This window comes from Ambystoma mexicanum, chromosome 7q (genome assembly GCF_040938575.1).
Source record: "Ambystoma mexicanum isolate Mex_15411 chromosome 7q, UKY_AmexF1_1, whole genome shotgun sequence".
Classification (NCBI taxonomy): Eukaryota; Metazoa; Chordata; class Amphibia; order Caudata; family Ambystomatidae; genus Ambystoma; species Ambystoma mexicanum.
Genome location: NC_090941.1, coordinates 109,015,935 through 109,041,820, shown reverse-complemented (window position 1 = coordinate 109,041,820; position 25,886 = coordinate 109,015,935).

The following is a 25,886-nucleotide window of genomic DNA, read 5'->3' as shown; positions in this document are numbered from 1 at the left end:
CATAACAATCACTGCATCAGGGGAAGCCTGTAATTGCATAAAACCGGGCCTCTGTGTGATTATGGGTGACTGAGTACTGGGGATGATATGGTGCAGGCAGGATTTGGCTGAAGGTGCGGGAGAGGCATGACTGGTTAATACCATGTTACAGGGTCACAGTGTTTTTGAATGTGCCTGTGGCACTGACATGGTGAACTTGCAACACCTTCAACAGGTGGGAATTAGACATTCCAGGCTGCCTGTCAGGCTGTATATATTGCTTGATTTCTGCCAGTAGGCTGTAGAAGGTAGGCATGTCCAGGAGGCAGGTGGTAAGGACCTGTTGATCTGGAAGGTCATGGTGGGACAAACTGGGCCTATATATCCTCAGTGTGTAGTGCCTTAAGGCTCCCCTATCCTCCTTCTCCTCTCCTGGCGCTGATGTAAGGGTGGCTGGGATACAACCTGATGGGCTGCCTAAGGGGAGCTGGGACACAGGCGGATCGGCTGCCTGTGAGGCAGCAGAGGCACAGCCTTAAGGGCTGCCTGCCTCATGGGGCACTGGGGCACATCCTGATGGGATGTCTAAGTGAAGGACTGTGGCCAACACTGATGGACTTCCTGATGGGGGCTTGGTTGAAGCCTGTTGTGATGTCTGAGGGGGGTTTAGGGCACTGTCTGACGGGGTACCACTTGTGGTTGCTAGTGCCCCCTTGGTGTCAGTGCATTCTTTCTGTATAGCATTCTGAGGTGCAAATAATATGGTCCTGCTCTGTCCATTTTGCTGCAAAAGTGTGTTTTCTTCCTTGTGTGTGCTGCTCCACGTTTTTCATTTAATATTTCTCACCTGCACAGCCTGTGTTTTCAGTTGGGAGGGCTTGTTGATGTAATACAGGCCACCTGTCTTGATGGCCACTTTACTCCATCAATTTGCACCTTCTTCAGGTTCAGTGAAAAATTGTATTTAAGCCTATTCCATTGTGAAATGAGACTTAATTATGGGGCATGATCACAAGGCAAAATTACAAGGCATAATTGTGATGAACACGCTCAGAGAGATGCATACACCTTGTGGTTATGACTCATTTGTTAGACTTAAGGCATACACACTCTTGGACCTTCCACTTTTATCAGGTGAAGCATAGAAGCAAGGCATACATCAGTTTTATGTTTCACTTTGTATGCCTCATAGCCCTTATAAAATGACTCTTTTTTTTTTTTTATTTACTGATTTTTAACCTAGAAGGTTTTTTTCAGAAAAGACAGCGTAAGTCTCTAAGGTCCATCTGTCATTTGAGGGATTGAAAATACTCTCCAAGATTTTTGCTGTTGCCGTTACCCAGCTGGTTTTCGTTCCTCCTATCAGACGAAACCACCAGAGCTCTTCGTCGTGTATATATGACGAAGCTAAAATAGTTTCCAGGTATGGTCTTCTGATATGGGCAATAGCTGGACATGTTAGTAACAAGTGGCGATTGGTTTCCACCGACGATTGGTTGTTACAAAATCTACAAAGATTTGATTCCGACTGGCTTCTAATCCTCAAGATTTCGTTGGTCGGGAGCAGATTTAGTCGGGCCCTCAGAAATAGGTTACGAAGTTTCTTGTTAGGATATTTTGCCAGAAAAGGCTGTGGATCGTTCAACTTCCATGCCTGTGGTGGTAAGTGGGCCTGCAGTTTATATGAAGCTGCCGCGTCCAGGGTTTCGATCCAGTCTTGTTTGTATAGTCTTTTTTGTGTTTCTAGAGGATTTTCTATTAGTTCCTTTGATGTGCTTTGAATCTCTGTCAACTTTCCTTCCTGTGATTTAATCCAGCCGGTTAAGCGGGCACATTTTGCTCTTGTTAGTTCTTCGTGTATAGCATTTAGAGGTTTAGGGCGGGTTTCTAGAAGAGTCTGTCTGTAGAGCATTAGGGTGTTTCTCTCTAGTACTCCCATCAGTGACAGCAAACTTTGTTCGCGTCGTATAAGTGGCATCGGAGTAGAGATCGGGAGGTTGAGGACCCTTCGCCAAAAGTAGCTTTCCAGTTCGATCCATATTGAATTTGGTAAGAATAGCATGGCTTCTGTTCCGTAGGAGATGGCAGGGACAACCTTTGCTTTGTAGAAATTTAAGACTGGAATAAGGGAGAAGCGTCCAAATTTTCTGTCGACAGCTTTCGCCTGCGCACTTAGACTTCTTATTTTTGATCGTAGGGCTACTTGCATTGCCTTTTCCTGTTTTGAATTGTCTAGCGTAACCCCCAGGTACTTGAATTCCGACACTTTTTCGATCTGCTCATTTTCCACATCCCATTTAAAGTTTTCCAGCGATTTACAGTTTTTTCCCAAAATCAATATTTTGGTTTTGGATTTGTTGATCGCCAGGTGGTTGGTTTTGATGTAATTCACAAAGTTCGTTAATTTCCTGTGGAGACCGACGGGTGTCTGGTCCAGTAAAATGACGTCATCTGCATAGAGCAGTCTAGGGATTTTGCTCTCTCCTAACTGTGGAGGGAAGGAGCGTACTTCATACTCGAGGTCTTTATAGTCGCCCAGGTATGACAGGAAAAGAGCTGGCGCCAGTGGGCAGCCCTGTTTCACTCCCCGATTTGTGGGTATCGCTACTGATAGTAGCCCTTGGTTATTGAGTCGTATTTGGATCGTGGTATTTTTGTGCAGTTGGATAATTGGTTGCAGGATCGCCTCCGGGCATTTACAGGCACAAAGTTTTTTCCACAAAGTTAATCGATCCACTTGGTCGAAAGCCTGGCTCAAATCAATGAAGGCCATGTAGAGTCAGTTTCCTTGCGCCATTGCTTTTCCCTTTAAGATGCTGAGGGTCAGTATATTTATGGTGGTGCCCATGTTCTTTTTAAAACCAGACTGCAAAGGGTCGTTACATTCGGATTTTCCTGCCCAATTTTGAAATCGGTTTAGTAACAGAGAGCCGTACACTTTACCAATCACGTCCAATAAAGCGATTGGACGGAAGTTTGAGGGGTCTTCACGGTTTCCCTTTTTGTATATCGGGACGACTATCGAGGACGTCCAGGAAACCGGAAGGCATTTTGTTTCGGCACATCGTTTGAATACCAGGCTGATAAAGGACGACCATTCCTCAGGATGTTTTTTCAATTCCGTGTTTGATAGGCCGTCTGGTCCTGGTGCTCTAGAATTTTTAAGTTTTTGGATTTTCTCAAGAATGTCCCCCCTGTTATGGAGCTCTATCCATGATATCTCTTTTCTGCAAGTACCGGGTTCCTCTTCTTCTCTCTGGAAGGCAAGATCTTGAGGGACTCCTTGGAATAGGCGCTTGAAGTGAGTTGTCCAAACGTCTTCTGTTATGGTGATGGTTAATGCATTGTTTTGGTGGCGGTCAATTGTTCGAATCAAGGACCAAAGTTTTCGGGCGTTATTCCCACAAATCTGCTTTAGCATCTCTTCAGAGTCATTTTGGTAGAGAGTCAGTCGGTAGCTCTTTAGCCATGATTTGTAGGTTTTAGATGCTAGTAAGAAGGCCTTTCTAGTCAGTGGGTTGTTGTCACGAACAAAAGCTCTTTTAGCTTGTCTCACTGTTCTTCTTTCGGCTACCAAGATCTTGTCGTATTTGTGAAGGCCCGGTTCCTTGTTTGTCTGTTGTCGACCTGTTTCCGTTTTATAAGGGATAAGTAGAGGACGGTAATCTGACCTATTGTTCGTCTTGCTACCACGACCCAAAAGACGATAGTTTATTGTAATATCTGATATATTGCTGGCACTTAGTTTGAGATGATTTTTCCTGTTATTTATCTCAAGGGCCAAATCTATAGTTTGGGTTGAAGTCCGGGAACCAACCCATGTAGCAGTCAGGAGATTGTGGTCACTGGCGGTGGTTTGGACCACATCAAAAGAAATGATCGTAGTTATTAACGTACGGGAGGCAAAGATGTAGTCGATTGTTGCTGTTGATTTTTTTCCTTCCCAGGTTGGCAGCCGACTTGTGTTCGGAAATAGGCTACTCAAGTTTATCAAGTCTCTTGATTTCATGAGAGTAAGCCACTCTCGGCCTCTCACTTCCGCCTGCGTCGGGCGTCTGGAGAGGACATTTCTTGTGCAGACTGCATTTAAATCTCCACATATTAGTAGATCCGCCGAGTGATAGATAGTATAAAGACGATCTATTTCATTTTCAATCATATTGAGGTAATTGGCATTTGAAATGGATTCCGGATTCCAATAGGTATTGATGATAATGGCTACTTTTGCTATTTTCTTTCTGGTAGCCGTGTTTTCCTGATGCCATGTGACTGACACTGTTAGTAAGAAGAGGGATGCTGTAAGGATTTCTTTCATGATGATTCCATTTCCCTGCTGGACTGCTGTAATTAGGCCGGAAAATGGACGTCCTCTAGTGCCTTTCCCGGCTGCAGCATGAGCAACTTCATATTCTTCTAAATTCGGTTTCTCCATGAGCCATGTTTCCTGGAGACACAGCACATCGAAGTTGCCCAAGTTTACCTCGCCCGGCACCGTTAGGTGGGCAAAGCCACGGGTGTTCCATGAGCCTAGGTTTATGGGTCTTGATTCAAGTTTTGCCGATGGAGGCTGGTCGTCTATCTGGTGTGTCTGGAATTGCTATTTCCGATTTGTGGAGAGAGCTTTCGGGAGCCAAGCCCAGAGTTCTTTAAGCGGGTTTCGATGTGTATCTTCTCGGTCGGCTGTTGACGATGTGACTGGAACCTGGACCCGTGTTCTTTTAATGTCCGTTTGAGGTAACTTTGGCGGGGCGTCCCTCTTCCATTGAACCGATGTCAGGGGAGCGGTTTTGTGTTTCTCACTATATTGGGCTGTAGCTGGAGTAGTTACTGTGGTACTTCGTCGTTTTTCTCTGTCTGTGTTTTCCCGTAGTTTCTGATGTGAAGGAGAAGATGGTTGATGACTTAGTTTCTGTGCGGGAGTTGAAAGATCAGTTAGATCATAACCCAATCTCAGAATTTTTTTTGATGCTTCACGCAGCTGTTGTCGCACTCTTCTAGATGTCACATGGAGTAGGGTTGTTGCTAGTTTTTTTTCATATGATGGTTCCACCAGAACCAGGTCTTCAGTCTTTATTGATTTGAGCATGGAGATGGATTTGAAAAGTTTTAGGACCGTTCTCCTGTTCAAAATAACATATTCTCGACTATCCTTTACTTGTTTCAGTTTGAATGTGGGGGACGTCGAACGTTTGTCTGCCTCTCTACCTTTAATTCGAGTTTTGTTTGTGTTGGTCCGACTATTTCTACAGGCCGAGTAATCTTCGGAATACAGGTTATCACTCTCCTTCCAAGAGCTCGTAGAATTTTTGATGTGTTTCTGGGCGTGACTAGCTGTAGACTTATGGGGTGTGACTATTTTCGGCCTTGAATCGTGGTTTCATTGAGCAGCTTTAGGATGAAACGCCTGTGGGCTTGGCGAACGTCGTGTTGGTTTCCGTTGTTTAATGTCTAAGGTCTTTTTTCTTCTGTCCTCCAGGGTCAGAAAGGAATTGTCATCCTCTGCATCTTCCACCCAGGATTTCCTTTTTGTTACTGACGATCCAAGATCTATGGGATTTATGGTAATAACTTCAGTTTCTCTGTTATTACTGTTTGAGTCGTCAAGATGTTGGCTTAGATTCATTAAAACTTCCTCCTCTAGAAAGTCTTCTGTTGTTTTAGGAGATAGGGGTGGATTTTCTGCAGTTGTCAAATCGACGAAAGAGTGGCTAGATGGCTGCTTCGATTGACATTGATATGGCAGCTTTTGTGTTTCCGTCCCTTCAAGATAGGAACTTTTTTTATATGGCAGGGCTGGCTTTTTCGGAAAAGTATTTTCTGATGATGGGAGGCAGAAAACCAATTGTTTTTTCCTGCCAACTGTGTCTCTAGATGTTGTCTTAGGAAGCTCGAAAATTGTAAAGTCTTTCGTGGAGGTTGTTTCTGACTCCATTGCACCTTGTTTTTTATTTTGGGCTTGTATTGGTGGTGTCACTTTGTCTTTGTTTGTACCGGTTTTCAAGGTTAGCCGGGGTTTCGGGTCTTCCGTTTTCTTTTTACGGCTCTGTGGGGTGGTAGAAGAGGTTTGGGTGACATGTTCTATTGAAGGAGTGTTTTTCCTCATAGATGGGTGTACACCTGTATAGGCTGGATTCAACGTTTGAGAGCTCATTTCAGGGATTTTTGTTGTTTGACAGGCTGTTGATTGGAATGTTGTAGCCATCAAAGGGTAGCTGGAAGGAATTTGACCCGTAGACACTATCAGTTTTTTGAGCTGTATTGAGTTCCAGCGCTGTGATATATCCCTCCAGATAAAGAAGTTTAGTGTGCATCATAGCTGTGAGCGTACTGTGGTCCTTCAGAGTATCATTTATGGACTCATAAAGTTTCATAAATGGTGCAAGGGCTATTGTTACTGAGGACATTATAGTGAAGATGTCTAGTTTCTTTTTCGGTGAGTTTGTGGGCGTTGTAAAAGAGGCGTCGCTCATCCTTGGCTGGCGGTTTGATGGGACGTGCGTTTGCACGTATACGTCCTGACTTGATGGACGTGGGTGTGGAGCTAAGTGCTCTCTTTGGTCAGTTGGTAACTTTGTAGTAAGGTCAGTGTGGAAGGATGTTTGCGAGATCTCGGTAACCGTGAGGTCGTCAGTTTGCACCCTTTTTGAGTTTACAGTAGACCTACTAGATTTTTCTGGCACCTGTACCTCGGCTAGAGTAAGTTTTTCTGGTTGTTGTTGCGACAAATTTTTTGGCTGCATTTTATTTGAGCGAAGATCTTCGGGTATAAGTGTTGTTTGTTCTTCTTCTGAGTCTTTTCCATTGAATTGTTCATTTCTTTTATTTGGTATTTTCGTTTGCTCAGCTTCGGAGATTTTGCTAGGTCGTACTTCTTTTGTATTTTCCACTGTATCCCTATTCTCCCACATCACATTTGTAGTAGGTCGATCATTTTGAATAGGGGAGAAGGGCAGGTTTTGTGGGTCTTCACAAGGGGGAAGTTGGGGACTAAATCGCCCCATCTGTAGGAAGGGTTGGTTTTCTGGTAACAGGGGCAAGGCTAAGGGCTCGGAGTCCACAGCCTGATGGGGCGCTAGTGGTTCGGGAATGTATACAAACTCCAACATTTCATTGTCTGTGATTTCATCTATTTTGTCAAACTTGCGTTTTGAGCTGTTTACCAAAGAAATTTCTAAAGGTATGTACTGGAGTTGTTTGCATAGTCTCTTCCTTTTTGCTCTTATGTAATTTAGATGGTTTTATTTGTCGGGATGGGGAGTCATTCGAGATTTTTTTTTTTTTGTTATGCTGCCCCCAATTCTGGCATTTGTTTGGGGTTGTGTCGTCTCTGCATCCGTTCTTCAATTTGGCTCCAAGTGTTTTTTTTTTTTGGGCACTGCCCTCTTTTCTTTGGTTTTAAACTGGGCCCCTTTTCGCCCGGAATCTTAGTTTGTTTTGGGCTTGGGGAAAGAGAGGCTCCAGAGCTAATGCTTTGGCGCCCCGGATCCCTCCAGGCGTTTCGGTGGGCTGCCGTCTCCATCCTAAGCCCAGTGTCATCCAGTTGGCCTGCGAGTGTCTTTGTAACCCCTCGAGGGGGGGCGTGAACCAGCACAACCGTGCTGTTGGCCATCCGTAGGGCCGACCTGCCCGCCTCAGGAGGAGCGCACCCCCCGCCACGCCCCCCTGCCGTAGACTCCTCTCGTGACGAGACGTCATCGGCAGGGCGTGTGCAAGGAAGGACGCGGTGAACGGGATCGGACCCTCCTTTCGCTGAACGCGACTCCGCCGATTGCCCGACCCCAGCTGATCCCGGCTCCTCCGTGCCAGCCCAGGGCCTGTCTCCGGTCCCCAACACCCGCCGCCCTCCGGCGGACAGGGTTGCGGCCACGCACGCGGGAGCACGTCCCGCCGACAGAAAAACCCCAGGCGAGCGCGGAGTGCCTGGAGACGAAGCATGAGAGCCTACGGACTTCTCCTCCTGCTGCTGGGTCCGGTAGGCAGGTACAGATAGCGCACAGGGTCTTTGCTCCTTTTGTTCAGATTGCTTATATAGAGAGTTTTGAATCGCCAGAGGGGGTGAGTAGACAATGTTTAAGTCTTTCCTTATGTCCTGCTTTGGGTCTGGTTTAAGAAGCGTTTGAGAATCTGACGTCTGTTTTCCGTGTGAGAGTTCAAAGACGTTTGCAAAGTTTCTTCACAAAAAGTAAACAGGGCTTTTGTGGTATGACTGGTACCTGGTTTGTTTGCTCCCAGCGAGGCCATAGTTGAGGGTCTTGAAGAGCTGGGTTTGGAACTTCTCAGCAGACGGCCCTCCGCTGGAGGAGTTGGCGGTGTGGCATCAATGGCGTCCATGTCGGCCAGGACTGCCAAGACTGCTACTCTGCCGCCTACTCTGCGGCCGCTCCGCTGGAGGAAGGGGTTTTTATGTGTACTCCTCCCCAAATTCGTCGTAGAAAGGGTAGACAGACTTGCAGCCAGAAGATCAGGAAACAAGCAGAGTGGACTGCCAAGACTGCTACTCTGCCGCCTACTCCGCCGTTTTGTATTATGTCAATCTAGCAGAAATGTTTCCCAAAATACTCATAAAAAACGGAATACATAATCTGGCAAATATAGTGAAAAATGGGTGCATCTGTACATCTATGTAATGAAAGCACACCTACAATAGGTGGATACAGCATATTCTATCTGACATTCCAGTCTTCAATAGGGACCACGTATAGGGTTTTGTTTTAAATGGTGTTTTGTGATAAATGGATTAATAAAATCAAGAAGTAATATTTTTACACTTCATTTTTTTCTCTACCCCATTTTGTAGGAGTGCCAAGAGGAGGGTCTGGCACGTAGGAGAGAAAAGGTGGCTGCCACGCACTCCTCCTCTGTCTTGTCAGTGCATTTAATTCCATGCCTGCATGACATTTTCAGGCAGGCAAAAGTGAATATGGATTCCTATGGAATCCATATTCGCTTTACACCTGCTCAAAACATGGTGGATTCTATAGGAATCCATTAGTAAACTTTGTCTGAAAACCGTAGCTTCAGGTGGTTCTTACTTTTTCACAATATATAGACTAAAATGTGAGAGTAATGGCGAGTTTGCCTCACTTTGGCGGTCCCCTGCATGCAATTTACATTCATTATAAAATAAGGTTGAAATAGTCAGTTTGAGAAGATTTAATATTGGCAGTCAATTTACAAAATGCATACATATTCATGTATTATCATATTTATGAAGTAAACAGTAATAATTTGGTTAACAAGGTAAGTTACACACTTATTTTTAAATAAAAAATGTGAGTTTAGGCACATGAGATGTTCCCCCCGCTAGACATGTGAAATACGTATGATGCTATCAACATTTTTCATAAGATCATATTTGTAATTGTTTCTCTCAATATGTTTTCATAAAATCATAAAGAAATCAAAATTACCACACTATACTCCAAGCGACAAAAAAAAAAAAACAGAATCCCGAGCTAGGTGGGTTGTGCTGATCCTGACATAATTACACATACTGCTATTGGAGGAGAAACAATTGCACAAATGATACCTTTTAAGAACACTCTAAAGAAACCAACTGAAAAGATCTGCCAAAAGAGACTATCATGCAACAAACATGCTGTCTTTGTTTTGCCCATAAAAATGATTTTAGGCAATATCACATCTTTTTGTAATTTTTCAAAACCTTTTCCAGAAACGTCTCTTTTTACACAAATGCATTACAATGCAGGCTACCCCACGACATATTGGGGCTCATTAGGTGTTTGTCGGTATCCCACCAGATTTACCGATGGGACACCGGCAAACGGTAATACCGTTGCCGACACTTGGAATCCTGGAATAACCAGCATATTCCAAGTGCCGGTAAGTGTATGTTGTTCTCCATTCCATGGGGGAATTGCAGTTATTACTGGCAGCGGTAATACAGGTGCTGGTAATACCTAGTATGTCTAGTCCAACTATAACCACAAAAGGGATGGGTGGAAGTTTTTGAATGAATCTGAACCACTGGCATTGCTCTGGGCAACCTTCCACACCACCTTTCTTAAGCCTGTCTGTGCTATTGCAAAAGGGGTCCAGCCATATGCAAATTAGTCAGGTACTGCCACCAATGGTAGCAGCCCTGCCCCAACTGCTAGGCCAGGTCCCTTCTGCATGGAAACTCAGCAACCACAGACATATTTCGGCCTTGTTGGGCAGCTTGGTTCCCTATGGTACAGCGAGCAAGGGACCCATGTCTGGGCATACCCTCTCCCACATAGTGAGACAAACCATAACCACAAAAGTGATGTGTGGAAGGTTTTGATTGAGGAGGGGATCTCACCCCGTTATGTTGTAATTTTGCAACAATGATATGTCTAGTCCAGGCCTTCTGTAAGCCCAATCCTCACTGCAGTAAAAAGAGGTTTGCCATCTAGTGTCAGCTCCCAGAGTGCCCCCTCTGCAGGAAGTTAGGATAGGTCTCAGGAAGGAAGGGTAGCCTAGGCATTTCTGTGATGGAAGTACCCATTTTCAACTCTCAAAGCCTCCAGTAGGCTACTCTATACTTTCCTTTTCTCATGTCTGCTTACTATCAGAATGACTCCAGTAATTATCCCCCTGGTGGGACTTCCATTGCAGTGGCAGAGCTTCCTTTGACGCCCCACTACCCACCCTACCCCATATGGGCATCTCCTGTCCTTTTAGGAGGATGTGAAGCCTCCCCAGCAGAAAACATAAGGTGACAGCCAGATCTGTAACCAATATTTAGTTGTTGGTGAAACCAACAGTCCCAGAAAGCAAGACACAAAAGCTCTGACAACAACATGAGTTACAGGAAACTATTTGATAACCAAATTACAGCAGATTTATTTATCTCCCCAATTGCCCCTATTTCAAAACAACATATTGGGTAACATTTCACGTTTTAAGTGTTGCTGTAAATTTGGTGGTTATTATTCCATATAATATTTTTAAATTAATGTTTTCTTTTTTGGCGTAATTTCTTCGAGAGAAAACATGAAGAAGGAATTACCACTGTTTTATTCAGCTGGTATTAATTCTTCTGATGGAACTATTGCCTGAAGAAAGACAACTGATGTCGTGTTACTTGTAATCTTGCGAAGCAGAGTGGCAGCAATTCCGTTACTGACGCTATTTTCTTTTACTGCGAGACTAGTAATGAGGAGCATCATTTTATGTTTATATTTAACTTAATTCAGCGATCCGGCTATGGGCATGTAATTTTACATATCATTGTTAATTACCTTGAATGTAAGCCCCATTATTTTTTTTGTTTTAAAAGCCAATGCAAATGTTCAATAACATTGGTTCCTGACATACTGGTAATATATGGTTTGGTGGCCTCTTTTCTGATATGGTCAGAAATGTACCTACCGAAACAAACATGGGTTTACACTTTTTAAGTGAACCAATCAGCTTGGGCACTTTCTAAAGGTGTAGCACCATTGCTTCAAATATGAATTAGTTTCAACAGACTGTAAGTATTCCACATACTTCCTCTTCCAATACAATACTGGATTAATAGGGTGATGTGTGCCATACACAGCTGAATGATTTTAAGGGGTATATGTTAGCTACTGTGTGTTCTAACAGCACCTGGCATGCAAAACACTAAAAGTGAGTAGAAACTATACATAATGTTTCGTACCTTAGAGACATGTTTCCAAGTTCAATTACACACACAGTGGCCGGCAGGCCTATCGAGGTACAAACTCAGTTTTGAAAACAGAGTGCCGCCTGAAAGTGAGACTGTTTAGCAGATCTGCATTTCATGGGTGAATCTGTTTCTTAGAGAACCTACAATTTAAACAATTCTGAAAAATCCTGTTAGCAGATGGATATCTGTCACACTATATACATGTAACTGATGTTGGACAGTGTATTTATTTAAAATATCAGTGTTATTTTCTATTATGTAGAATGTCCTGCCTTGTGCTGCTATTTGTTATGTTGTCATACTCCTCTTTTGTCCATATCATTCGCTGTTTGCAGTGACATATTACAGTAAGTTAAGACACAGGGTATTAGGAGGGGTTTGTGGATCATGCTGTTCCTGTTCTGAAACTGAAAACATAGTTTAACCAGGTAAAGCATAGCACCTAATGTAATTTGTGAATCAATTTACATAATAATTGACCAGATGTGCAGTTCACCAATACAACTACTGCTACACTTGCACATTTTTCCATGTTGCTTGGAAAGGCACATATAGAAAGAACCAAAAGCCAACCAGCTTCTGTTTAATAAGCATCCTTGAGGACATAATAGATATTACTTTCTTTGAGGACTACATTGTTGGACTGGTGCTGGAATGAAACCAAAATGAAACTATTAAATCAAACTTCTGTTTAGAGTTGTGCTAGATTTTAAGCCACAACATGGACCATCCATGCATGCATGAAAACCTAAGGAGCCAACTGGAAGAGCACATGTAGAGAGTCACTCAACATGGACCCCCTAGATATATTACGGCCGAAAATGAAAGGGTTGTTGACATGGGTTCCCAAATCAACAGGGCACTTTGCAAAGCCCTTTTTGCAAAGCTCTTTAATTTTTTGAATTAGTCTATAGTATAGGTCTTTAATACATGTGGATACCAGGGTCTCAGACCTACTTGGGATTAAGTGTTACTTTAATGTTTAGGAAATATTCTCTGTGTTAGTTGTATGTATCTAGTTTCGATGCCATTAAGAAATGTAACTCCAAACCATTTTCATTTTACAACGATCTGGGCTAGAGTACAACAACATGCTTTTCAAATGTTTAAAATCCACTGTAATATCAGATAGGTCCCAGGGAAACCATTGTTAGAGAGAACCAGTCCTTCCTTTTACGGCTTTCAGCATGCTCTCAAAATATATCAATTGGATGTAAATCTGGGGTTGATTCTGTGTTCTAGTGGTGCCCTTGGATTCTGGGGTATAGAGGTCTCTTATTACAAAAGTTTCCATTATAAATAATAACTTTCTCAAAATCATATAATTACTGAATCAAAGTGACATCTTTGTCATAATTGCTACACTGTCTCAAGATCTAGCATGTTACTTTACTATCAAGCTCCATTCCATACATCATCATCATGCTAAGAGACACAACTATCAGCACTTCCTCTTTACTCTCCTGTGATCTGCTCTTTTACTCTTGGGGATCTCTACGACTGTAAAGTATGCTTTCTGTACTTTCAACACCTCAACTAAAATACAGTGGTAGCAGATAGTTTGCCTTAAAACCATGCCTCTATAAGATACGTAAGCAGAGCTATGCTATGACATCCTGTCTATAGGGTTTCTACTGCAATAAGGAACGTGCTTGATATGGAAATGGCCTCTTTAAATAGTACAAATTAGCCTGAGTTATACTTTGTGCTAGATTGGAGAAGGCCTTGTATTTTGAGATTTCCACATCATATTTTTAGGTGAGTTGAGTACAGTTTCGTGGACAATTTGTTTACAAATAATTTTACAAATAACTTGTTTTGATTATTTAAGTTGACAATATGGTTCACATATTGGGCCCTTATTATTGATTGCTTGGAGATGGGAACAAATTCGGATTGAACAATAATACCATAATTTAATTTGCCTTGTTGCTTTTTTTGATACCGTGAAAGTATTTTAACTTTACAACACAAGCTGGCAGAACTGTTTGGAAGGCCCTTCTGAACATTATCTGGTATGAATGCAAAACAGTCAGTCATGTGGTGTTACTGCATGTGTGCATTCTTTAACCCAGTAATTCTGCTGGCATGGGTAAGGCACAGAACTCTGCACATATTTAGTTGCAGGGTCATTTAGGTGAGAACTCAATGCAACAAAACCCCTGAAATTCAGCTAAAGCCACCTTAACTGCATGCCCTCTGTTGCGCAGCCAATGACCACAGTGATGACATCACTGGTGAAATCACTAATGACATAATCTATGACATACACAAAGGTCAATGTATTAAAAAATGGAACACTATTTAAAGATTACTTTTCCTTTGTACAGTATGTGTTTTATTTCAATTTTAATATGTTAATCACTTACAAAAGACACACAAATAAATATTTATATATGTACATGTTTTCAAGAAAATATTGACTTATAAAACTTGATTTCTTTTCTATACATATATCAATTTGGAGTAATTATCACATTGTTTTGAATACCCATATATGGAAATCTTAAAATATAGCCTAATACATAGTTGTTCCTTGTTTCAAAGCAATTCTCATGTCATTTAGAAAATGATACATGTACACATTTTGCTAACAATCAAACAATTGAGTATTTTCAAACATAGTAAATAATTAGGGTTCAACTTGTGTCTCTTTCTATTTATTTCTACTAATGTTTTTTGTAAATGTGTTTGCAGATTATATTATAGTAAACATGTCTTAGATATATTTGGCTCGAACAAGAACATTCTAAGCAGTGTACTATTTATAATTCAGATATCATCTTTTACCAACGTATTAAAAAGGAAAGCTTCACAAGTAGTGATATGATGAATGTGTAGCTGTTTACTGTTTTAAACAATGTACTCATTGTTATGAACTATTCTAAAACTCTAATATCACATATGTAGAAACGTAAGGGTGGTGTAAAAATGGAAAAATACATAGAGTGATCTTATATCTGATACCATTAGTTTAATAATCATTGATGTCATTAGTGATAGCAACAGTGATGTCATAGATGATGTCATTAGTGATGTCACAGTAATGTCATCAGTGTGGTCATAGGTGATGTCATCAATTATGTCATCATTGTGGTCATAAAGAATAATTTATGAGGAACCTTTCACAGTGGACACTAAAATAATGCACCTCAGCGCCCTCCTTGTTATTGCAAATTATTTTTGAGTTGCATGAACCTGGTAACAACGGATATTGTTCCTCAACTCTGTTCATAAAAAGTTGCTCTGGTTGCGGTTACTCTTAATTATATTCATGCGCGAAAGAACAAAAAAGGATTTGACTCAATTTTTTGTGATTATAGATAGTACATTAATTGTACAGTTGCCCTTTGAGATGACACGTGTTTCGACGGATATCACAGTCTTTTTTCAAATCAGGGCTTTAGGTAGTTACAACATGGTCATAGGGTGCACAACAGGGTGCGTGAAGTTAAGGTGGCTTTAGCTGAATTTCAGGTGTTTCATTGCATTAAGTTCTCACCTTAACGTCCCTGCCACTAAAGTTTTTTCCGAGCATTTCACAAGTGTTGTTACAATGTATTTCTCACCTTAACGTTCCTGCAAATAACCACATACAACAAAAAGCCCTCCAGCAAACGATTCGTGGCCAAGTTGTTTCAGACCTGGTCCAAATCCGTCCAGCAGTTTGGGCTATGTCGTCAAGCAGAACTTGACCTTTTTTGTGTATGGGAACATTTTTTTTTTACTTACTTTTTAATTTTTTAACAATTCTTTACCAAACTTCCTAACTGATTTAAAATGTTCAGCCAAACCCATTGCACAAATAAAAGTTATAAGCAATAGAATGTTTTGAGGTTCCTATGGGTGTCCGATTCACATTAACTATAGGGTGGCGACCCCCGCCCTATGATGGATAATATTTTAGGTATAGCAAAAATTGCCAAACTGTTATGGAAAGTAAACAATATAATTTGTGCTGGAGAAAATATCCTTCCCTTGTATCCCTGTGTATCTTTATAGCTCCCAATTATGATTTAACTCCCTCTGGCTGATTGCTGTACATAGCCCTCTCCTTCATTGTGTTCCTCTTTACTGTACTGCCACTCCACTGTGTAATCTTTGTCTTTCCATGCAAATGGTTGCGTCTATTGCTTGACATTTTCGAAAAGTGCTGGCTTCCTCAGCTGTGAGCTACCACAACTGATAAAGTGCTTTGGAACTCTACTCAACTATTTAAAAGATGATGTATTGGAAACTAATTTAAACATAAAATAGTGTGGGTCTTGTGATCTGTCAGATGGCAGACCAATCTCAAATATATCATATGTATTTGAGAGATCTGCCCATCTTAAAATTCAGGCATATGCTAAACATTTTACTGATGGGACTTCAATGCTTTCCTATGGAAATTACGACATAAATATGTAAAGACAATAAAGGGTTACTTGACATGATTTCTGGTTGCCTTAGAAATTGGCTTGGACCCAGGCACAGAGACCGATTAGAGTAATTGATGATGAAGTATGCACATTTTAGACTATTTGAGGCATTTGATGCTGATAGTCATGCCTGGCTTCTTGATCACCTAGACAAGAGAGCGGGTTATCCAAAAAGACTAAGAACGGTGCAACATGGTGTTATGTGATGAAACACAGGTGAACAATCAATCCCTGGCTTGAAACTGTCTCCCATTTTGTTTAATGTTTACATTCCAATACACTTCATGAACTAAATTGTTTATTTATTTGGTATGCCGTGCTATGCTTGGTTTTAACATGCATGATAATCTCTACTCTGACGTTTTCACTTACATTCAGTGCCGATTCATGGAAAAGTGTGCATAGATCCTGCAAGGCCTGCGCACCGACAACAAACCTGTGCGGCCCGTCATGCATAAGAAAATCAGTGTGCTACGTGTATTCATGCAATTGTCCAAGCAAAGTAACCCCGTGCACAAGTAGCAGCCAGAACGCCGACAACACGCCCACACACAGAGCCATTCCAGCCATAGTAACAGAACTTTGCGCACTACTTGTGCACGTAGTAATTCACCCCAGAAAAACAGTCAGCATACCCCCCCAACCAGGTCTGCAGCCAGGCAGGGGTGTGTGGGGCCCCCGCACAGTACTATAAAGTCCAGCGCAGTCCATTCCATGAATCTACAAACTTAGTTGCGTGCGCACGTTTGGAGCGCAATGTCCCGATTTACTTGCATGAATCGGGCCCTCAGTGTACACATGGGAAAATCATGTAGTTATGCAAGTCTATTTGGAGCTCAAGTTCCAGATAAACATGTGTTATACTATGGTTAACAAATAAAGTAATTTTCACATTTCCTCTGATTACAATGACAGAATCCAGTGAACATTCAGTTTTCAAAACTTTACAGTTTGTGAAGCAAGCTTTTCAAGCAAAACATAAATTCAAATTTCAAATGGTAGTACTTTTCGAAATTGTAATTTCTGCAAATTTTATAACCATAATGTATGCCTACAATTCAAAAATCCCGAAAACATTCCATTGACAAAAAATTATGAATTTTACTATGCAATGGCAAGTTCCTACCGAAGATAGCATTTCATTTTCAGTAGACCACATATGTGAGAAAAGTTTACTTTGAACGAGCACAAGTTAAAATGAAATCTTGTATGCAGTGTAATGTACTCAGCATAACCTCAATCACCTAGCAGCTTTTTATGCCATTACAGAGACGAATATGATTTTGCATTTAGGACTAATCTTGCTCATTAGAATACGTCAACCCAAAATCCTAGACAAATCCCGTGTGACCCACAACACCAACATGAACCTCAAGCACATATTCCTGCCTTTTCATCTCTCGGACTGTTCAGAGTAAACAACAATCATGTGAATTGCTACGATAGAGAATCACATCAGATATTCTGGGCAGAAGAAAGACATGTAAACTGACTCTGAGGCTTTTACAAAATGAGAACGTGTGTGTCAGCCATCAGTTCCTCAGAGAAAGAAATGGCTTCATTGGGCTTACTCTTGATAATTGCGCTCTATCCTTCTTCCAGATATGCCCCAGCCCTTGAATGATTCTCAGAGTATTATTAGCAAAAGCTCTTTGCTCCCAGTGTGCTCACAACAGGAGTTTGCATTGTCTGAATCCGGCAGTGGGAGACCCTCAGACTGCACCGTGCAGCCGATCAAGGCATGGAATAGGCATGCCTGCACTGTTACCGCAGCGCAGGAGACAGTTCGGGTGCTTCAGATCTTATCAGCACGCTTGCATGGGCGATCTAGTCTACAATATAACTTTGTATGTGGAGAAATGTATTAATGAAAGCAGAACAGGTTACTGTTCTGTGCTATTGCCGAGTGACAGCAAGGACAAATAATATTGCTTTCCATAGGGGATAAGGTATAGCAGTGCAAGGGAGCATAGGAAGAAGTCAATATATGGGTTAAGCTACACCACAATACATTATTTTAAACACTGTTTTCATGCACCATCGATCCTAGTCCAGTGCCTCCCAATACTTAAGTGCACGTGTACAAATGCGCAGATGTTTCAGAACACCTGTTTGTTATAACTTTTAGATAAAGCAAGTATGCTCTCAATCAGACCTATATTAGTATGTCACTACACTACAAGCCAATTCAAGCAAAGAATATCTTGGTCACATGTATGTCCACAAACACATGTTTGCTGATCACCGATGGCGCATCATGAATGTTGGCATTCTATAACAGAATCGTAGACTGCCGTCCAATTACTGCATGTTGTCCTTCTGCACTTTCCGTTTAAGCCTGACATTCTCAATTGTGTCCCTCTTGATAACTGTATTTTACTTTTACTTTTCGAGTAAAGGGGTGTCACTGCGCACAAAAGTTTTAAAACAAATTGCATTCTTCAGGAGAAATATCTGTGTATTCTCCAAATGCCATCCCGAATATGATAACTTCAAGCTATTTCATTGATGAATTTAAAGGAAACAAGTTGTGGAATAACCTGCAACCAAAATTAGACCCTCAAAGTGTCCTTTCTTTGTAGTGCTACAATGGTAGCGAGCACATGAATACACCTGAGTGCCCTCTGAGGTAGTAAAAGAGCCTACATCATCTTGCAACTCAGCCTGATCACTGATGAATGTGGGCTGTGCATTTGGGTAGGTGCAACACTGCACATTGCATCTGCGGTGGTATTTGTGTACAATCCAGACAACAGAACCAATTAGGGCCCTCAGAAATCCATTGGGTTAGTGAGGTGAAACCCAAAGCAAGAATACCACTGTGATGTCATACTCAAAGTTCATCTTGTGGATTTGCATGACCAATGAGTGTTGCTCCTATTCTGTTGTGAGCAGGGGCGTTGCTAGGGGGGCTAAGGGGGCTATAGCCCCTGATCTTTTGGTTGTAGCCCCGGATAGAATCTCAGGAGCTACAGCCAAAAGACTAGCTAGCCCCCAGTCCCAACAGTTCCAACATCAGAGTAGCCCCGGGTCTTTTCCAGACCTAGCAACTCCCCTGGTTGTGAGGATCATGTTAGGTAGCCCCCACACTTTGCTCACTGACCCTGTCAGTGTGAGTTGGCCAATATCAACCTAAGTGTCGGTGGAAAGAATTGTCATATTTTTATATACTTTCTCTGGGTCATGTTGAGGAGAATGTGACCCAGAACTTCATACGAAATGGTCCGCTCCACTTCAACAGTGCCCCAGTGCATACCGCCACCTCTTAACTGAGGGTCTGTTGGGGCATATGCACAATGAAACAAGGTCCCTTGTATGACTTTGCAGAACTACAGGAAGGTTACTTTGGGGGGCTAGTGCAACCCCAAGCTATACAATGTAGGGACCATGGGTGGTATGGGACAGTTCCTTTGATGACGTTGCAATGGTCATTAACGTCTGGCAGGGGACAGTCACATTCTCTCATCACAGGCCAGAACCAAGGGTACGCCCTTCCTTAGCACACTGGATGACGGAATGTAGACCCTGACCTACTCACTTGCAAGAGTTTGCACTTGAAGTCCAAGGAGCTTCCTCCCCAAGTAAAATAGCCTGAAGCTTGTACTAGTTAGACCCAAACTTCCAACATCAACAAGACAGGTTGTTCCTTTAAGGTAAATTATTTCCACAGATAAATAGAAGGTTTCACATTGATTAAATAATTACTGCTCTGCAGGAGTACAGGGATGAGTTCTGATTTATAAACTCCTACTCCGCCTGACACTACTACTAAAATAGCAGTGACCTCAGTCGTAAAGAACAACCAGGCAAAACATGCATTGTATCACTCCTTTGCTTCTTTAGGCATGGGATGATGGTAGGTTTTATTTTTCAAGAGGGATTTAAGCCAGAAAAAAATCATCCAACACAACAATAGTATTGTGGTAAAAAAGTACAATCAAGGTTCTATAAAAACTCTATTCTTTAATGAAACTAAAATTACAATCACACCAATGAAAACAATAACAACCAACCTTTGTAAAGGAATACCCAAAATAAAGGGACGTTCGGATTACAGGGGCATTCTGGGTATGATGGCAGGTTTAATAAGGCAATTATTTTTTCAGCAATATTCAATTCAGGGATGTCTTTAAACAGGTAAAGAAAGAGTGGGGTTCTAAATATCTCCATGTCCCTTAACACCCAGCCTGGGGATTATGTGTGCTTTTCAGTGGGTCAAGTTGGCATTGAGGTTACCAAGCTAGGCTCTTCTCAGAGGGTCGAGTTGGGGTTGAGACGGCAATTCCCATTGGATCATGTAGGCATCAACACAGTCATGCGCTTCCCATTGGGTCGACTTGGTTCAATAACAATGTGCAGTACAACAGTGACAATTGGTTTGAAGGTGCTGCAGAACAGACAGGTGAGGTCAAGTTGGCTGCTTGAAAATGGATAAAAGTGTATAATGTCAAAGACAGCTTTTCGAGGATCGAAAGGACTCATAGGTGACTAAACTGCTTTGGAAGTGGTCTAAAGTGGGAAATTGATCCCAAAGTTGTTCCTTTGATCATAAGTTGCTTAGGACCCTGTTTAGTATCTCAGAGTACTTCATCTGCCCTTTGCAGCCAGAAAGGTGACCAGAAAGCACTTGCAGTGTTGCTATTTTGAGTAGGCAGAATCCTGAGTAGCATTGTCTAGGCAATAGGCAGACCTGATCGAATAGCAGGTCTCTCCAAATGATTCCCTGGGGTGGCTGTGGGGAAAGGTCTCACTCCTTCCTTGGAAATCTTTACCTTCACCTCAATGGCTGATGACTTCTAGCAGACCGTACCCAAATACATCTCCAAAGAAATCATTATTCTTCTTAAATACAAAGATAATTTCTCAAAGGGGGAAGTCTCCTCCCTTATATGGTCATTTTGCCACAGGGATTTGGTACACTGCAAGAAGGATTGTATTCTGATGCCAGATCCCAACATGCTTGTCTGCAGGAGGTTGGGAGGGGCACATTAAGGATGTGTACCCTAAGTATTTTCAATATGTGGGAATACCTCTCCTGCAGTATCCTCTCTCCTTGGATACATTAATTTTTCCCCACTCCTTCTGCCGAAGATCAAATAGACAAAAGGCAATTTCTTTGTGTGGGCATTCCTTCCTCTGGGGCATGCCCTGTTTCTTTCGGGATGGGGCGGGCGTGGGGGATGTTAAGCATTCCCAGGCAGATAACACTGGAAGCTTTCAGGGCTGGGGCCAGCACCATGTTCCAGGTGAACCCCAGCCCCACACAGTAATAATCATAATTTCTGAAAACTGTTTGAGGACAAGGTAAACCAGTAGATTATTAAATTGCATCACATGTTTGGCATTGTGTAACTTTCATTGCTCACAATCCACTGTATATATTCAGATGTAGCTTTATATTGATCTTAAACCAAACCACCTCCAGACATTGGTGGTAATAAATGCAAATAATTTGGATCATGGGAGACCACGAAAGAGGGCCGCCCATGGATGTTGGAATTTATTTGGATTTCGAAGGAGGATCCTGCCAAATAAAGTTTACTTTTATTTGATGTCTTTATTCCCCATGACAAACTCTTCAGTTTCACAGATACAATGTTTCCAGTCTTCAGATTCCCTGACCTGCTGCCTCATCGATCGTACATCAACGCATCCAAGATCACCACTTCAATGACCGTCGCCCGCTGACTCGAACCGCTGGAGTGTCACTCATCGACGCCTACCAGTAGGTAAACCCTGACTCAGCCTAGTCAACTGTGGAGACTGTATGGGGTGCCCCAACCTGCATCTTTGAATAGCTGCCGTTCTACCACACCGAGCACCCGCATGTGCCCCCACTTGATGCCCGCTTGCTGCCACGGCCTTCACAATCCTACATGCCCAAACTGAGCCTGATCAGCTCGAATCAACGTTCAACCCTTGGTCTGACCATGTCAGCCCACCAACATCTAAATCCAATACTGTTGACTGTTGAACTGCTGCATTGGTCCACTTGGACCTAGAGACTGTATAGGTCATGATCACTCCTGTAGTCTAACAAGATATCCTTTTTATGGTAGTACCTTACCTACCACCCTTGGAACTACGCTCACAGTGCTACTTTCTCCAGTCTTTCGCATCTTATCTGTCCTTCCTTTGGGGTAGGTGTTTGTAGTGTTTCAATTTGTTCTTCATGCAGATGGTGTGTCTAATTAAATTGTTTATAAAGACAGAGAACCGAAGATGGTCAATCTGGCAACAAAAGCTAATAGTAGTATGTTCTTAGAACATTGGACTAATAGAGATTGTTAACCTTTCTATCAATCAGCATATCCAGACTGTACAACGATCCATTGGTATCTGTTGTTCAAATTTAATATATTTAATGTTTGAGAAATGTTTGGTGCAAAAGTTGGTATTAAAAAAGAATATAGATACTGCAGACTATGTGGAATAAATGTAGTAGAATCTGTGCAGCATATTATATGTGTATGTGAAAGTCTAATAGAGCTACGAAGCAAATATCTCTTGGCTTATGATAATACCACACATAACTGCAGTATAGGTGATATCTGGGTAAGATTGCTAGAAGAGAATGATATGAATTTAATCTTTTATATGATGATATTTTATGCATTGATATTATCTATTTTAAAAGAACTATCAAATAGAGTATTGCCTTTTTAACTATATGAATTTTTATGCAGTCATCTGAATATTTCGACTTTTTAGATTAATTGATTGTTTATGTGTATATTAAGATGTATCATAGGTGTATGTATGTATGCAAACATTTATTGCTGTGAGCATATTATCAATACATTAATAAATAAAGTATTTATATTTTTACAGAATCATGATTGGACATTCACTTTATTTTAGACTGTGTTGCTGTGTTGTTTGGGTCAATGCTGGTTCGCCTTCATAACCCTCTTAAGAGCATAGCCTTCCTTTTGCCCAGGTTACCACAAAAGGGGAAGGAGGTATACCTCTTATCTGTCACTGTTTTAACTTTATGATCACATTGTGTTTTTGTTTGTAGAAGTGTGGGGACTCAGTGGGTCATTTTTCCCCTGCTCATGCTTGTACCCATGTGGAGCAGAATCCAATTTGTCACAGTCTCATACTAACCTCCACCTGATAATTTAGACAAGCTTCCTTCTGATCTCTCTGGCCAACTTCATCCTGAATTGCCTCTCCATCTTTTTTCCAACCTCCTCTTCTCACCACTCTTCCCCTAAAATCCTTTTTCACTCTCCAACATGCCCCAAATCTTTGCCACTAGCTTCCTCTCGAAAAAAGCCCACTGTGCATGACTGAGTTAAATAGATGTCAAACTACTCTATTAACACACAACCTGACATTAGCATGGTCCATTTATGCTTCTTATGAACAAGGGAGCCATGTAAATATCGGGACACTATCTTCACTCTGCACATGACTTTTCAAAGGCAGGGAGCTGTAAAATCCTCTCCCCTCACGGCATTGCTAAACATTCACCTAAAGCTGTGCAATGGAAAACAGTCCAGATTTGTCTAGGGAACATTCATCTGAGGTACATAATTTCTTAAACAATATCTCCTGGTGTGGATGCCCATTAAAATAATCCCCTCCACGTTTGTTCTGCTACTCACATGCCATACTGCCATATGCCATAGAACTGAGAATGTAAGCAAATGCCAAACTTGAATAGAGTTGTGAATGTTGGCAAGTGCCACATTTGGTTGAAATTGTGAACATTGACCTGCGTCGCTTCCGGACGGAATTGTGGATGGTAGCGGTGCCACACTTGGATAGAGTTGTGAATGTTGGGAAAGGCTGCATAATGATGGAGCTGCAAGTGTTGGCGGGTGCCACGCTTGGATGGAGTTGTGATTGTTGGGGGGTGCCACCTTTGGCTGGAATTGTGAACATTGGCTTGCGTAGCACCCACTCTACAGAACTCTCAAGCCTATGTATAGCCAGCACCTTTGCCTATTGTATGGTGAAACGTAGTATACTGGGCAACCTAGGCCTCTCTCCAAATTTATAGGACTCCCACATCTAGGCATAGCTTCCATCTCTGTCTATTACATCTTAAATCCCACTTATTGTGAAACCTGGGTCTTATCCCACTCTGCAGGATTCTCGAGTCTAGGTGCGGCCTACATCTCTGTCTACTATATAGTGAAGCATAATGTATTGTGAAACTTGGGCCTATCCACGACTCTGCCGGATGCTCAAATCTAGGTGTGGCGTACATATTTATTTGTTGTATTGTGGAATGTAGTGTATTGTGAGAGCTGGACCTCTTCTGCACCATACAGGATTCTCAAATCTAGGCATACAGCCATACTGCCAAGATTAGCTGCAAGACATATAACCCACTAACCAAAAAAGGTCAAATTTCTGCATACTTAACTCACAAAAAACTCCCACAACCACCTCTCGCACAGCAAGCCGCATGCACTTCACCACACCGCAACAACAAACAAACAACACATAGGCTGCACCAACCGCACACGAGGACTGACATTGAGCCGATATTCACACCAAAGCTCAGCACACGGTGTAAACCGAACTGAAGCTGTCACAGGACACCACCTCTCTCACTAACCTTCTCCCTCTTCTCCTTACTAACCCATCCCACCTTCTCGTTTGCAGATCTGCCGGGGGACCAACTCCGCTGATGACGGTGTGCGGTATATATACCTTTAACATTAACATTAACATTAACTTGTCTGTATGAACAAAGCTGGTACACTAAGGAGGGAATTAACATGGCACAGAACTGGAAGGATATAGACAAAACTGCCACAACGATCAACTTTTCAAGCCAAAACCGAGAGTGACTTCTGCCTAGTCACACATAACCCCTCTCACAGGACAGAGGAAAGTTCCTCTTGTACTCATCTGACTCATTTTAAAGCATGATGGATGGGGACTCATTTGCCAGAACATGACAGAATTTAAAGACTGTTTTACATTAAACCCTTAAAGAGTTTGTTTGGAGTGAAAAAGGTGGTCAATAGTGATTTTGGTTCAGTAAAATCAATTAGTATGTGAGAACATTGAAGGGACATTTCTACCAAAATATGTTTGGAACAAAATGGCTATATATTATGACCATCATGTTTGTATCCAATATAAAACATTTGTACTGCAATACCCAATGCTACAGACAAGAGAACATGCATTGAATGCATATTTGACATATCTGAGAATTGTGCATCGAATTTGGAGGTGACTGCATGTTATTCAGTGTGAATGTGTTCTCTATGTAAAGTTTAGCAGAGCCCTCAACTGTAGACAGTTGCCATAGGAGTTGATAGACTATGTATTATTCCCACTCCCCCTCATGCACTGCAACCAATAGAATACAGCTAATTTATCACAAATAATTCAGTCCAGCAGTCACAGCCTCATCACGAGTTTGGCTTTAACCCTTAAATCCGGTGGTAGCGCTGTTACCGCCGGATTTAAGGGTCTGCCAAATCAGGGCTTTAGCGGATTTCTCCCCAGCTCTGAGCTGGAGGGAAATCCGCCGAAAATTCGCGCTCATATCGCCAGCGGAAAATCCGCCGGCGGTATGAGCACGAAATTTCCCCATTGAGCCCAATGGGGAATGGGGCATTCCCGAATGGGCTCAATGGGGAATGGGGAATTCCAAATCCGCCAAACCCGTGATCCAGAGCTAATAGCGCCAGTGGGTTTGGCGGTAGGGCAGATAGCGCCGGCGCTATTAGCACCGGCACTACCGCCCAACTCGTGATGAGGCCATAGTTAGTGACATAGCAGTCATCTCTTCCCTTGAACACAATGCTCTGCATGATTTTATTGTTTTAAATTAGTCATCTCTGCTACTAATTGAATAGTCACCTAATTCTAAT